This window comes from Desmodus rotundus, chromosome 7 (genome assembly GCF_022682495.2).
Source record: "Desmodus rotundus isolate HL8 chromosome 7, HLdesRot8A.1, whole genome shotgun sequence".
NCBI lineage: Eukaryota > Metazoa > Chordata > Mammalia > Chiroptera > Phyllostomidae > Desmodus > Desmodus rotundus.
The window spans coordinates 16367547-16383688 of record NC_071393.1 but is presented as its reverse complement, the minus strand read 5'-3'; the positions used below and the strand labels follow the sequence as shown (position 1 = coordinate 16383688).

General features: G+C 44.2%; 1 protein-coding gene and 1 long non-coding RNA gene across 2 annotated transcripts in view; one reads left to right on the top strand and one right to left on the bottom strand.

The window, feature by feature from the left end:
• Positions 1-3675: 3675 nt before the first annotated feature.
• LOC112310733 (uncharacterized) lies at positions 3676-5888 on the bottom strand. The gene is made up of 3 exons (XR_002975396.4): positions 5816-5888; positions 4447-5149; positions 3676-4131 (listed from the first exon to the last, which is right to left on the bottom strand). It is a non-coding gene; the product is annotated as an uncharacterized lncRNA (long non-coding RNA).
• Positions 5889-6061: 173 nt separating this feature from the next.
• Positions 6062-16142, top strand: part of ZNRF3 (zinc and ring finger 3) — a 173338-nt gene continuing 163257 nt past the window's right edge. The window contains exon 1 of the mRNA XM_045200657.3: positions 6062-6176. The gene's annotated coding sequence lies outside the window, so the exon portion shown is untranslated. The remainder of the gene's footprint in view (positions 6177-16142) is intronic.

Here is a 16142-nt window from a genome sequence, read left to right as displayed (position 1 = left end):
AGGTATGTGCCCTGACTAGGAATCCAACCTGCGACCCTTTGGTTTGCAGGCCGGCGCTCAGTCCACTGAGCCTCACCAGCCAGGACACCAGGGACATAAATTTTTATCAGCGGTACTTCCTTCTGATACCAGGAAGAGAGTCATTTAACATTATAATATCACTCTTTTGTGGCTGGGAAAATTGAGTTCAAAGGGGAGAAATAATCAGCTCACTGCTATAGGTCACTTTCCCAGCTTATCTGTCCGTCCCACACTCCAGTCCTATCATTTTCTTAGAATATTATTTTCCCCTGAGTTTGCCCAGCAAACCCCTGTTCATCTTTCTGTTTAAACCACAGTTTCTCAACCTTGGCTTTATTGACATTTGCGGCTGGGCAATTCTTTGTTGTAGGGGGATGTTTCTTGCACTGTAGGGTTTTAGTGGCATTCCAGGTTTCTACCCACTAGATGCCAATAGTACCTTGCCCCCGCCCCGCAGTTATGACAACCAAAATTGTCTCCAGGTTTCCAGATGTTCCCTGGGAGCCACGATCTTCCCCGGTTGAGAACCGCTGGTCTACACTGATATCAAATAACACCCCACTCTGCAACTGCCTTGTTCCCATGCAGTCCTCCCCAGACTTCCAGCAAAACACCTGTGACTCTTGGTGGTACACTGTTCACCTGCCTGGACCTCCATATTAGACTGTTAGCTCCTGGACGGCAGGGTCTGCACCTGACTCATTTTTGTATCCCTCTGTTTACTGACTACACGGATTTCAGAATGGCTCAGGAGAAGGATGGGAGTAGCATTCAGGAATTCTTGCTCCCTCGTGCTATGGTTGTGACACTCGCTGTTAAAGACTCGTGTGTCCCATGCCATTTCTTGGTGTCATGTTTTATAAACTCCCACACAGTGGTCAAGAGGCAGAGTCTACAAGAAAGCACTACATTGCCCATTTTTCTAAACACCAATTAAAATGGAAAAGAAAAAAAACTTGTAAAGACTTTATTTATTTATTTATTTATTTTTTAGAGAGAGAGAGGGGAAGGGAGGGAGAAAGAGAGAAAGAAACATCGATGCGTAAAAGATACTTCAACTGGCTGCCTCTCCCATGCCCCCAACTGGGGGCCTGGCCTGCAACCCAGGCATGTGCCCTGACTGGGAATCAAACCAGCAACCTTTCGGTTTGCGGGCCAGTGCTCAATCCACTGACCCACACCAGCCAGGATGAAAAGCAAAAAGTTTAAGACAACTTTTTATATTCTCAGAAAGAAAAATGAAAAACCCTCAAATGATACAGAAAAAGTGAAGAGCAAAGGTCTCTATCATATTTTTGTTTCCCTAATAGAATCAGTTTCATCCTAATCTTGCAGAAAGTGCTCTGCATAGACCCAGCTCGTCTCCCTTAACGTCTGTGCCTTTACACAAGCATGGTACATTCGCCACAGCTAAGAAAGCAGCCTGGGTGCACAGGGCTTTGCTACCCTCTAGAAATGGATGAAGTTCTTTGGTTCACTAGGACTCTTGATCCTGGTGCTTTTAGTTTTATCAACCTGTGTTTTAAAGGAGGACATTTATGAACCGTTTAAGTACAGTTGAGACACTGAGCAGGAAATCCTTCTAGTTCCTTCAATCCTGCGGCCCCCACCCCTTTCTGGAGAGGAGTTGCAACACTTCCTGAAGTTCATTTGTGTGTATTCGGGTTCTAAGAAATTCAATACTCCTTTGGCTCCTGCAAAACGGCTATAGTTCATATGCCCAGTAAATTAAACAAAGCCTAAAAGGGCACAACAACAAAAGGAAAGATTTGTTTGAAAAGTGCAAAGATATCATACTGCTCTCTTTTTCACTTGGCATTAACCCAGAGTGGTAAGTGGCTCTGCATTTGTTTTTTTCCAGTGAAAGAAAGCACAAAAGCAAATGTTCTCATTGTCCGTCCCTTTATTGACACTCAGGTTCAAAGTCGGCAGGAGAAGCAAGTTTTATTTTACTCGAAGTTCAAGTGCCGCAGGCCCCCTTCATTTGTACTAAAATAAATATCAGCTCCACTGGTTCTGAAATTTTTTAAGTAAACTTTTTACGTTGGTGTAATTTTAGATTGACAGAGGAGTTCCAAAGCTAGTAGAGAATTCCCACACAAACCCCCAACCGGTTCTAGTTCGCTTACATTACCCGAGGCACATTTGTCAAAACCAAGAAACCCACACCCACACCTTGCTTCTAACTGAACTCTGGACTTCTCTGGGATTTGACCAGTTTTTCTCTGCATTTCTGCTGTCCGTCCCAGGATCCTGCCCTGGTTTTGCTTCCGCATGATACCTCTGTTATTACAAAGTGTTTTATGACTAATTTCAGTAAATAATATTTCTTGGAAGAGTTGAATTTACTCAGGTTGAACCTTCCCAGATACATACATGCTCTGAAGCTTTGATTCCAAAATAACAACCACTATATCCTTTCCCCCTTTGGAGAGGTGGCCTTGCCTTAGCTGATGCTGTGAGGTTTTGTTTTGGTTTGGTTTGGGTTTTTTTTTTTTTTTTTTTCATGACCTGGCTCAAAAGAGACTGGTTTTCCTGAGAATGGCCCAGAAATTCTCAACACTAAAAATAAATAAATAAATAAATAAATAAATAAATGTCCTCTTTGAGTTATGGCCGACTTTGTACATCTGATGTACATGTGGGGAAAGAGAGCAAGTTGTACTTTTTCTGTTCTTTCACATTTTTTTTTCATGAAAACAGCCAGGATGTATGTGGTTCTAAGAGCTGGTTGGGTAAAATGCAGACCAAACTCTGGTTTGGTGAATAAAGGGGATGTGAGAAGAAAAAAGCTTTAGGAGCAGAGGGGGAAGTGGAATGACTGATTCTAAGAACACTGGGATGGAGGTCATCCATCTGTCATTTCCAGACCTGGTGACTAGGGTCTTGGCTTGTGAAGTAGTCAGATGGACAGGGGGCAGGGTTTTTAGCTCTAGAACATACTAGTTAGGTGACTTAAGACAAGTTACTTAATCTCTCTGAGCCTGTTTCCTTGTCAGTAAAATGAGAATTGAGGATTGAAAAAGAGTATATATTTAACACAGCATGCAACACCACAAAAGCACATAATACATGTTAAGTATCATTATCACCAAAAGCAGTTCACCCCAAGGCCATTGGACATTCCCGAACTCCTCCTAGTCCACTGTTAATCTCATCTTTTCTTCCATCTTCCCATATTTGGTAACCAAGAAGTTTGACGGGCCCTAGAAGGCTAAGTGAAACAAGAGCGTGTCCAAGTCTGTAAAATATCTCTAATTAAGCATTAAATGTAATGACCGATTCCAAGCAAGGATGGGGGTCCATGAAGCAGGAAAAATATAATGATGGACACCCGGCGAGTTTTCCCCAGCGTCTCCCTCCCCCAACCTTGACCCGTGGGTGGGCCAGACCTGGCCACAGGCTGCCCCGTGACCTGCCGTGCTACTGTGCCCTGGGATAGCATTCCCAGCAGAGGGCCGCAAACATTTGCTAAGCACACAAACCCGCGAGCATCCTGTGAGATTCCAGGGGCGGAGCTGGGACTACGCCATCGCTGGGTGCTGGTGGCCTGTGGAAGCTGCTCTACACACAACTAGTGTGTGAGGCTGTGGGTCTGGCGGGGGGCGGGGGGGGGGGGGAGTCAGGATCTGCGATTTTAACATGGGACCTTGTTGTTTTGTACAAAACACATTCATTTTCCATTTGAAAATGAGTTGTATTTTCCAGCATATACTTTCAGAATTATAGAATTTCTTTTAAATATTTTATTTATTTATTTTTAGAGAGAGGGAAAGGGAAGGAGAAAGAGAGAGGGAGAGAAACATCAACATGGGGTTGCCTCTCAGGTGCCCCCAACCAGGGACCTGGCCCACAACCCAGGCATGTGCCCTGACTGGGAATCGAACCAGTGACCCTGCAAGTCAGCACTCAATCCACTGAGCCACACAAGCCAGGGCAGAATTATAGAATTTTTTATAATTCTATAGTAGAATTAGGAGCCACAGTAGGTATCCAAAGATATTTACCTGTATCTGCAGCAATCTGTAGCCTTTTGGGGAGCTGAGAGATAGTGGACTGACCACTGAACTTGAGCCTGCTGGGGATTAGCATTAGGCTCTGCTGGATGACCTGGAATAAACCATGAACCTCTTCAAGAGCTTCCTTTGTTATTGTTGTTTGTTTTTACTAGAAGAGGCAGGGATGCGCATGAAAGCAACCTAGCAGAGAGCCTGGCACATGGGAAGGAGCTTATTTCACTTAGTTCCAGACTCCAGAGCAAAGGTGGCAATCCCAGTCTGAGCTACTCAACTTCACTCTAGGAAGTTCTGCCTTAATATCTAAAGGAGGATGATAGCAACAGGAACAACCTGTTTGTGAACCTTGTGAGCCCTCCCTGCCCACAGATAGCCCCCTTGGCACATGGGAACAGTCTCTGATACCCACCTAGGGGGCTGCTCTGTGCAGACACAGGGGCAGTGGCTGAGGGAATGAACGCAGATTCTTCAACATCCTAGAAATACATATGGAGGGGCAGGGGGCAGGGGTCCCTTTAGATTCACCTTCCAGGTGACCAGGTGACTTCACAACTCAAAGGTCATGTACATCTGACTTCTCTTACGCTCTGGAACAGGTAAAGGAGTCAACAAGAGAGCTGCCCTGGAAAGAGCTTTGGATGAGAATAAACATGTCTCAACTGAAGTAAGTGCTTCCAAGTGATGTCTTGAGAAGTCCTATTTGTTCAGGTTTATAGGAAGTGGATTGTCTGATTCTCGGTTTTACTTCAAAATTTTTGGGGGAAATTGAAAACAAAGTTTTCTAAAGGGATTCACCTAATCTTGATCAAGCAGGTGTCCCACGTCCCCGCAGGTGCCAGCACCATTGGAGGTGGGTCAGAGGAGAGAAGAGAACAACTTGCCTTTGTACTGATTTGAGGGTCTCCCCGCAAATCTCCGAACTTCAACTGTGCTCAACCATTTGCATTCAAAGATTTTTTTAAATTTGGTGTCCAAGGGCTAGGTGTCCACATGCAATAAACTGGTACTTCCAGTATCGTGAACAGAACCATGGCCAGAAAAATCTTGATTTGGGGTCATTCATTGATCCTGAACTCTGTGCTACCTTTATCTTGTTCTCAGGGGAGTAGAATCTAGGAGAGAACAGAGATAAGTAAATAATTCTGACGCAATATAACTGTAACCAGCCCTTAGTGGTGGTACCGGAGGAGCCAGGGCCTACTAACTCCCGAGGGCCATCCGGGAAGGCTTCATAAAGGGGGCGATCTTCATGTGGGCCATGAAGGATAAGTAGGAGTTTGCACAAGATTTAGCTTTTCTTTTCCCCTTGCCCCCCTCTCCCTACTAGAGAAGCTAGATGCCACCTGGCCCGAGTGATAGAATCTCAGGAAAACAATAACAGTTCATTTGGTGCTAAAAAAGACCTGAAACTAACACAAAATATACTCAATCTTTAACACCTGCAACTATTCCCAAGAATAAGTGGATAAGAAGGTCCTTCTGGATCTCTACATACTTATTGTAACTCTCCTGGAACATCCCTTCTCTCTTTCCTACTTTCATCCTCACCCCCCTTCAAGACTTCTTATAATTTTTTTAACCAAATAAATTTTATTTTAAATGGAGTCAAGAATATGAAAGAGGGAGGGGATTTCCCAGCACACCGCACTCCCTTGTTTGGCTTTAAATTCTGTAGCCACCCCTCCCCTTCCATGCTCTCCTCTCTCCAGATGGGACTCCCGAGTGTCTGAGCCTGGGCAGAATTGTAACTCTCCCTTGGAGTCCTAGAGAGAGGTTACCTCTTGGGGTCAGAAGCTGGGATGGAAATCCAGGGCTCCTGAGATCTGAGGCTGTGCTCCCGACACCTGTCCTGCCCCATCACTTTGCACAGTGAGGTAGCTGACCTTTTCTATTTTGTATGTTTTTTCACTGCACTTCCCTTGGCTTGGCAGCTACAAATCAACATTGTTTCCTCCTTGGCATTTCTTAAATGTATCCTGCTTACATTGAAAACTCAATAAAAGAGAAAGGCCCTGTGGACCTTGAAATGTTGGGCTTGTCTTCTGGCCTTGGCTGCTGGCTTGACAGGTGCCACCAGCTCTCCTGGGAGAGAGAGCACCTGACGAAATATGGAGGCCCAGCCCGGACACCTCCCTTCCAGTAAGTGCCCTTGTTTGCATATCCTGGTTCAGGAACCGGAACCGCTTGTTGGGAATTGATCAGGGAGGTAAAGATATTCACTGAGTCTTGAGTTGAGCTGAAGGGGGTGGCTTTCCCGAGAAAGACAAAATCTGCCCACCTCTTTTTACAGATTAAAATCTCCCTCCCTTGTTCACGTTGTACTTCAAGAGTTCTTGGAACCTTTTACAGGAAGAAGCCAAGTAATAGGAAATCAGAGTAGCAAAGAACATTAAGACTTGTTTTTGCCCTCCTTACTCCAAAGCTTCCTTTATTTTCGAGGAAACTGGTGTGAGGAGGTGTAAAATAAGTCAACATTAGGAACAGTAGCTAATGAGTGTGGAATGTGTGCCGGGCGAAGATATTGGCATCCATTCTCTCTTTTATTCTTGCAACTGACTCCACTTCTCAGAGCAGGAGGATGAGATGCTGAAAGGTTAAGCCCCATGTCCTGCAACTCAGTGGCGAACTGGGGTTGAAACCCAGGCCCCTGTGCCTTCCTGGAGGGCACACAGGCACGGAAAGGGCTTCAGGCCGGGCCCACAGCTTTTAGGATCTGACACTTCTGAGGTGACCTCCTCTTTCAGTGATTTGCGTGGTATTAGACAGAAACCGAAAACTCAAGTCAGGGTGTCTGAAACCAGCAAAAGAATGCTTCTTTCAGTCGGTCTCTGTTCCCGTTCCTTGGCCGGGGTTATAGACTGGTGGGGCATGGGTGACATTTACTTTGCAAACAACAGACTGGGAGCCAGGCGGAGCCCACACCTCGCTGAGTAAATAGCATCTGGAGGACCAAGCGGGGCATGCAAGGTCTCCAGCAAGGCCTTCCTTTGAGAGGTGGTCAGGACAATGTGCCTGTGGCCTGGGAGCTAGGAGCCTGGAGCTCCGGTCCTTGTACAGCCATTTTTAACACTTGGACTTCTCTGCTCCTCATTTGGAAGTAGAGCAAACCAATTTGATGGTATCGGAGGTCCAATCTGGCTCAGTTTGGCTTGAGTAGCACAGCACGGTGAGTAGGCAGGCCGAAGGTAGAATCCAATTGTCTGAGTTTAAGTGGGAGCTTTATTACTTACAATCTCTGTGATCTTAGACAAGGCTTTTAAGTTTCAGAGCCTTCATTTTCCTATCATTCATCCCAGAATAATAGTAGGACCCACCTCACAGGGCTGTCAAGAAATCAGACTTGCTCACTTGGGTAGAGCATTATCCCAATATGCCAAGGTTGTAGTTCGATCCCCAGTCAGGGCACATACAGGAAGCAACCCATGAATGCATAAACAAGTGGAACAACAAATCAATGTTTCTCCCTCTCTCTCTCTCTTTCTCTCTCATCAATTAAAAAGAAAGAAAGACAAAAATCCGCTTTGCTACTTCGGGTACTTCCCCAGAGGCCCAGACACAACAAGACTCAGGGGAGAATGAGGACTTCGTGGTCACGTTTTCAGTCCTGACTCCGACACCAGTCAGTTGGATAACCTTGGACAATTTACCTACTTCTGTGAACAACTTTCTCTCTTTGTGATGGTTAGTTTTGTGGGTCAACTTGGCTGAGCTATGATACCTACTTATTCCATCAAACAATAATCTAGATGTTGCCGCGAAGGTATTTTGCCGACGTGGTTAACATCTACAGTCAGTTGACTTCAAGTAAAAAGATCATCATTAAGTAGAGGCCTCATCCAATCAGGAATAGGCTTTAAGAACCAGCAGGTTTCTCGGAAGAAGAAAGTCCACCTGTGAACGGCAGTGTTGGCCCCTGCCAGTCCACCTTACATGTTTCCAGCTGCCAGCCCCACGATCACATAAGCCAATTCCTTGAAATTATGTACACGAATATATATACATACTTACGTATACGTGTGTATGTAAGTCATATAAATATACAGGGGCTGGCAGAAATCACATGCATCACACCATCGAGTGTGATTTGGAGGGTACGTGAATGTCTCACACCAGATGGACAGCCATGTGAACAGTTCACCTAAACTGTCATGTGGTGTGCTTGAGTTCGATGTTATGTTACAGCATTATGCGCTTGTGATTTCGTGATAACAGATTTTTAGGTAATAGAAAAGGGGTGTTATTTGTGCCAGACCCCTGTCTATGAAATATCTTCCTGGTTCTATTGCTCTGAAACTAGACAAGAAGACACACTACCTTCCTCTCTTTCCCCTGACCATCCCAGGCCTCATCTACCTTCTGGCCCTCTCAGTTCCTGAACACCTGGTCAGGAAAGCTCAGACCTCGGACCTGGAAAGGACCCTGGTCCGCTGTTCTCTACACACGGCTGAAGATATTCAGACAGAGGAGCCAAGCGATTTGTCCCAGGTCTCACAGACTGTACTGGGGGCTCATGGTCAGCACTTAGGCTGCCCTCTGAGGTCAGCACCAGGGTGGGGCAAGAGAAGCAGAACTCAAGGGAGCGCTCCAAAATTCAGTAATCAACATACATACTATTTTGATGCAATGTTTGAAAAAATCTAAATTAATGCAAAAAATCCATGATGAACAAAGCACCTCCTTTTTATTTTTAAAAAAGATTTTATTTATTTATTTTTAGAGAAAGAAGGGAGAGGAGGGAGATAAACATCAATGTGCATCGCTCAGTTGCCTGTCGCACGCCCCCAAGAGGGGACCTGGCCCACGACCTGGGCACGTGCCTTGACAGGGGATCAAACCAGCGACCTTTCAGTTTACAGGCCAGAGGCCAACCCTCTGAGCCACTCGAGTCAGGGCCAAGTGCTGCCTCTTTAAATAAAGAAGGACCAGTGTGGATGTTTTTTTCTTTGCTGCAGGCTCTCATGTGGGCGACACGGCACTATTGTCCTGCGTTTACTGGGGTCTCTGTTTTGGACATGGCATCACACGCTACCTGTAGCGTTCGCCGTTATTGTGAGCTGTGGTTTCCTCTGACCTTCGACACCTCACACAGGCGGCCGACTGTCCTGGAGTGCCCTGGGGCTGAGGGGGTTTCCCTGGATGTGGGAATGCCAGTGCTTAAATCAGGACCGGCCCAGAATGGTTGGTCACCCTATCAGAGAAAAAGTAGGGACTGGATCTAAGGACCTTTGTACCCCCTAGGGACTTAACTGCACTCAGTAATTATTATTGGCCAAATCTGCCCTTTTGGTCGAGTGCCAGGCAAGCACTCAGTACATCTGTAATCAGCTGCTTATCTGAGGCACAGAAAGGCTAAAAGTGCCTTGGCCAGGACCCACTGGCAAACCCCGGGTGCTCCAGTGCCAGGCCTGCTGCTGCTCATCCATGACCGTCCCCGAGATTCATGAGACACGGGTCTACCTAGTGTAACCGGTAGAGGCTTATTTGCCTAAAAGCTGCGCAGGAGGCTATGTGCTCCATTTTTAAAATTTTTATTTATTTATTTTTTTAGTAAATATTCTAGCTTTGGGAACTTTCTATGACTTAGATACAAATGGCCATTTTGCTTCTAGGACCATTACATTGTGCCTTCAGCTAGGAGCAGACCTGGGGCCATTCTAGGCAGGCTGCTACCTGGACTAGCTGTCAGCCGGGTCAAGACTCCTGCCTGCTTTGGGCCTGAGTTTCTTCAATTACGAAATGAAAGGTTTGAGCTTCGTGTTCTGGAAGACAGCGGGGTGCCTCTATGACCTTCAGTTCCCTCATCTGTGACGTTGGCATCATGATAGCTTGTAAGATAATTGTGAAGATTAAGTGGAGTAACATGTAGAAACCACCTTGCACAGTCCCTTGTGGGAGGTCATTTGTTTCCTTCTCTCTGGTTTTTCTATGAGTCTAAAATGCAGTGACTTTATAATTCCACTTTTACAATCAGTAGCACAGACACTTTATCCATGCAATCATTTACTCATTCCAAAATGTCTTACTGTGTACCTACCATGTGCCAAGCATCACACCAGGTACTAGGTGTTAAGGATATGGTGGTGAGCAAGAACCTTATTAGAAAACATCAGAAATTACCTGGAAGTCCCCTGCAATGCAGAGAAAGATCTAGCAAAAAGACCAATGATAGAATGTGCCTAGAAGTCAAAAATCATTCCTATTATGACCATTTCAAAGGAATTCTGAGTAGATGCTGCTTAGCAGGTGGTCACAGTTCTCCCCAGTGGCTGCTGTTCTTGTATTTAAAACACCTGCTGCTGTTTCCAGGCTCCCAACATTTACTTTGGTCTTTATGTCAATGCCTTTTGTAGAGAGAACAGCTGTGGGGCTTTTTTCTCTCAGAGTTGACAGAGTTGTGCTTTGTTGATAAGAAAATAAATACCACTTGCGTAGATAGCACCAGCTCTACCTTCAAGACTGGTTGGAGCAGGAGGCTCCTGCGTCAGATGAAAAGCAGGCTTTATCATGTTGCTGTTAGGAATGTAGTCCTCCTCGGCCTGATCGCCCGGCTTAATTTTACCTCACCTGCTGTTGTTTTTGTCCTCCTCCTGCCTTTCCTTGCGTGAAGCTCTTTTAAAGAATTCCTCTCTAGTTGTGCAATGTTAGCAGCCCGCTGAGAACTGATGAACCATAAAAAGTAAAGGTTAGGCAGAATGCAGATTCCCGGTTGCCAGGTGCTGAAGGTGGGGTGGGCCTGGAGACTCCCTACTTATGAGGGACAGGTTCTCCTTTGGGGGGGGTGAATGAAAATGAGAACTAGATAGAGGGTGATTTCACAACATTGTGAATACACTAAAGGCCACGGAATGGTGCACTTTAAAATGATGATGTTTTGAATGTGAATTTCACCTTGATCAAAAACAAAACAAAACATTCTGTGAAGTTCAGAAGCCAGATGCAAAAGGGTATGACCCGTGTGGACTTATTTATGTGCAGTGTGAGAACAGCCTCATCTGAGATGATAGCAATCAGAACAGTGGCTGCGGTGGGGGCTGGAAGGAGGCAGGAAGGAACCTTCCGGGGCGGTGGAAACAGTGTACATCTTGTTTTGGGCAATTGTTACGAGTACCTGCAATTGTCAAAAAAAAAAAAAATGGAATTGTACAGCAAGATCTGTGCATCTTATGGATGTAATTAGACCTCATTAGAAAATTAAAATTCAAAAAAAGTTTTTAAAGGTAAAGGTGATTATCCTAGAAAAAAGGCAGAGGATGTGGCAATACTTAATCTGACAAGGTTCCCTGGAGTTGAGTCAACCATTTTTAAATGTGTTGTCCTGAAGAACCATTTTCTGCTCGCTCTTAGCTGGTTTTGTGAATACAGTTTTTGGAGGGGAGGAGGCTGCATTATTACTCATGTATGGGCATGTGGCTTTTGTACATAATTTCGCTTTGGAGAACTTTATGGTCTTTGAGCTACAGGAGACTCGGTTGGTGGGGTGTGGTCTGACAAAGTGAAAGATCCTGGGTTTGATTCCTGCTCAGGGCACAGGCCTAGGTTTCGGGTTCCGTCCCCAGTGGGGGCGTGTACAAGAGGCAGCCAGTCAATGTTTCTCTCTGACATCAATGTTTCTCTCCTTCTCTTTCTATGCCTCATTCTCCCTCTTAAAAAAAATTTTTTTTAAAAGAGAGACAGCTGTGTCAATAGATAGTGAGAAGGCAGTTGTCTGCGCCCCAGGAGGAGAGCTCTCCCGAGAAACCAAATTAGCCAGAACCTTGATCTTGGACTCCTAGCCTCCAGAATGTGAGAAAATCATTTCTGTTGCTTAAGTCACCACATCTGTGGTATCTTGTTATGGCAGCCCAAGCTGATTAATACAAAGATTGTCCCAAATATTGTATTGCTAATCTAAAATTCAAATTTAACTGGTCATCCTGCATTTTTATTTGCTAAATCTGGCAATCCTATGCTTGAAGCATTATAGAAAAGCTTGCCATCGTTAAGGGATAAAATAAACTCACGTATCATGAAAAGTAAATGGATTGGTTCCCTAGACACCTCACCTGTGGAGCTAAATTTAGAGTCTGGAAAAATAGAGTGTGAGAGGCGTCGTATGTAGGGACTTCTGGCAGGAGATGGAGACGAGACTCAGAACTAAGAACAAAGGCATTACCTGAAAGTGCCTAATAAACGGTTAGATTTCCAGGCCTCTTTCTCACTCCTACTCCCAGCAAGTGTATCCCCAATCAGGGGACGATAGGTCTTCTCTCGAGAAACGTACCTGTTTCAGGTAAATGACCCACACACTGTCATTTTGGGGGTCCTCAAGTAAAAAAGATGTTTTCCCCTTCGTCATGTTACATGGAAAACCAGTGGTTCACAAGTGCCTTCCACAAATACAGTAGCTTCGGTCAGGTTTTCTACTTTCCCCGTTCTTAACTGCGAATAGGTGGCCAAGGGCCCCCAGACATTTGAGGAAAATCTTCCCTGTGAAAGGCTGAGAGCAAAACGAAAAGGGCCCTGAGCAAACAGAAGCAATACGGGGAGCATGAGAAGAACACACAACAGTAACAAACGAAAGCCCCCAAACCTACAGTTACTACCCTCAAGGAGACCGAGAAAATATCGCGTCCATTAAAAGAGATTCTATAAGATGCCTTAAAAAAGGGAAAAGAGCTCTTGATATTAAGAAGTATGATCAGCTTAACAATCAATAAATATATCAAAAAAATTTTTTTAAAGAAGTATGATCATTAAAATAAAATAATAAAATTAAAGACAGTTTGCCCCACCCTGGCTGGTGTAGCTCAATGGATTGAGCACCGGTCTGTGAACCAAAGGATCACTGGTTTGATTCCCAGTCAGGGCACATGCCTGGGTTGCAGGCCAGGTCCCCAACAAGGGGGACATGAGAGGCAACTGCACATTGATGTTTCTCTCCCTCTCTTTCTCCCTCCCTTCCCCTCTCTAAAATAAACAAATAAAATTTTTTTAAAAATGTGTGCCCCAGGAAGTAGAACAAAAGAGATGGACAATAGGAGGAAAAAAAATTGGGCAAATTGGTGGCTCACCCCGGGAGGCCCAACATCCAACTAATAGACATCTCAGTAAGAATGAACAGAGAAAGTGGAGGTGAGGAAATTGTCAGAGAATTTTTTTAAATTTTTCTCAGAGCTAGTGGCCATAAATCTCTGTTTTAGAAGTCTTTTCTGACTTCCTGGCACAGAGAATGAAAAGAGCCACACAAAGGCATTGTTACGTTTACAAACCCATGAGTAAAGAGAGAATACTGAAGTCCTAGAAAGAAAAAAACAATCATATGCAATAGATTGGGAGTTGTAATGGATAGAATTTTTCAACAGTAACATTTAAATCTTGAAGTCACAGGCAACGCCTTCAAATTTTGAAAAAAATAATAATTTCACCTTGGACTTCTTGACCTATCCCAAACTACTGATCAAGTGTCAGGATGGAATAAAGAATTTCTTTAAACACCCAAGAACTCAAAAAATGTATCTTGCCATCCCACAGAATGAGAATAAAATTTTGCAAATCTGTATCTGAATAGGGACTTGTTTTTAGAATCCATAAACTGTTACAATTCAGTAAAAAGACAAGTAGCCCAATTAAAAATGGGTAAAGAATCTCAGTAGACATTTCTCCAAAGAAGATATACAAATGGGCAAAAAGCACCTGAGAAGATGTTCAGCATCATTGGTCATCAGGGAAATGAAAATGAAAACCACAGTGAGGTTCTGCTTCACACCCACTAGGGCGGCTACAATAAAAAGGACAGATAGTAAAAAGTGCTGACGAGGACGTAGAGAATTCAAACCAATGTTCACATACTGCTGACAGATACGTAAAATCATGCAGCTGCTTTGGAAAACAGTTTGCCAGCTCCTCAAAATGTGAAACATAAGGTTACCATGTAAAACAGCAATGCCACCAGTAAGTATGTACCCAAGAGGGGTGAAAACATGTCTACACAAAAACCTGCACATAAATGTTCATAGCAACATTATATAGAAACAGCCAAAGGTGGAATTAACCCGAGTGCCCATCACTCGGGCAGTGGATGAATGGGTAAACAAAACGGACTTTAAGGGGACGGAAATTCTGACACACATTACAACATAGATGAAACTTGAGGACATGATGTTAAGTGAAATAAGCCAGTTACAAAAAGGCAAATACTGTATGATTCCAATGATATGCAGTACCTAGAGGAGTCAAATTCATAAAGTAGAATGATGATTGCCAGGGGGTGGGGGAAGGGAGAACTGGGTGTTTAGTGGTATAGGGTTTCACCTCCACAAGATGGAAAGAATTTTGGAGATTGGATGCAAAACAATGTGAATATAATTAACACTACTAACCTGTACACTTAAAAATGGTGAAGCCCTGGCCGGTGTGGCTCAGGGGACTGAGCACCAGACTGCAAACCAAAGGGTTGCCAGTTCAATTCCCAGCCAGAGCACATGCCTGGGTTGCAGGCCAGGCCCCCAACAGGGGGTGCTCAAGAGGCAACCACACACTGATGTTTCTCTCCCTCTCTTCCTCCTTTCCCCTCTCTAAAAATAAATAAAATCTTTAAAAATAAAATGGTTAAGATGGTAAATTTTATGTTATGTATACTTTACTACAATTAAACATTTTAAATAAATAAATAAAGTATAGATACATGCTACGACACGAATGGATCTTGGAAGCTTTATGCTAAGTGAAAGAAGCCAGTCACAAAGGACCATATATGGTATGATTCCATTTTTATGAAATGTCTATAGCAGACACATTAATAGGGACAGAAAGTAGATTTGTGGTTGCCTAGGACTGAGGGGCTAGTGAGAGGCATTTGGGTAATGGCTAAGGGGTATGGGGTTTCTTTTGGGGGTGATGATTGTGGTGATGGTTTCATAACACTGTGAATGTACTAAAAACCATTGAATTTTACACTTTAACTGAATTATTCACACGGTATGTGAATTATTTCTGAATTAAGCTGTTTAAAATGTACATTGAATATATTTAGGGAACTAAATGCCAGATGTGTTTAAGAAAATAAGGGAATAGCCCATGAAAGAGGAAGCCTGGGGATCCAGGAAATAGGGGCTCCACGCAGGAGAAGAGAATCTGAGGGCAGGCTGTGCCGTTGGCCGTGAGAACAAGCTGTCTGCGCTGGAGCCGGAGGGCTTAGATGTGGATAAAAAAAGATCCACAGAAGTATTTGCTTAAAAAAAAAAAGCAATAGGTACATAGAAAAGAAATAAAAACATGAGACCATTATTAAGTACAGGAAAAGAAAAATTAATCATCATCTGGTATGTGCGTCATCGGTGAATAATAATTCCATAATCATAATGAACCCATTAATAAAAATCGTGTTATAAAATATGTAGGGAGGATGAGGGAACATGGGGTGACTGTAAAAAGAGAATTAATTCCTCATCTGGAAGTCAGTTAATGAAATCAAAGATTGATAATCAAGACAGAACAATGTAAGGTTATCATCCAGGAAGATGAAGACTAACAGCAGAGAGGCTGCTTCTGAGAAGTAAGACTGGTGAGCAGGGAGGGTGGGGTGGGGTGTAGACGCCTGGATTTGGTTGTAAGTCTTGAATCTGCCTTGACTAAAACTAAGACAAACTATGAGCACCTGTGACTTAAAATCTAATTTTTAAAAGGGAAGCCTAGAAACAGAATGACCAAATCACATGCCTATTAAACTCTTCGGCACACCTATTTCCTCTTCAAAAAAAATGGGCTAATTTAGAGCTCAGGGTACCTAGAGGGAGGGGGGGGAGACATGGGGGAGAATGAGGAGACAGTTGTCCCAAGCAGGGGACAGACTCCACCACCTTCCCAGCTGTGTCTAATTCCTGGGGCTAGTCCCTTTTCTTGCTGCCCTTTGCCATTTGAGGCTATAGATTCCAGATTCCAGGCAGTGGCACCCCCTCAGAATGCTCTTGCCCTTGGACCCCTGAATCTCTGGGAATCTTTTCAGCACTGCTTCCCGAACTTTCTTTGCCCACCTTGCTTCTACCCAGATGCCCAGCCTCAGCCTCTCATTTCACTCTTGCCTAACACCCGCTTTCCTTAAGTGAACACTTGGGACTTTCCCTGGTT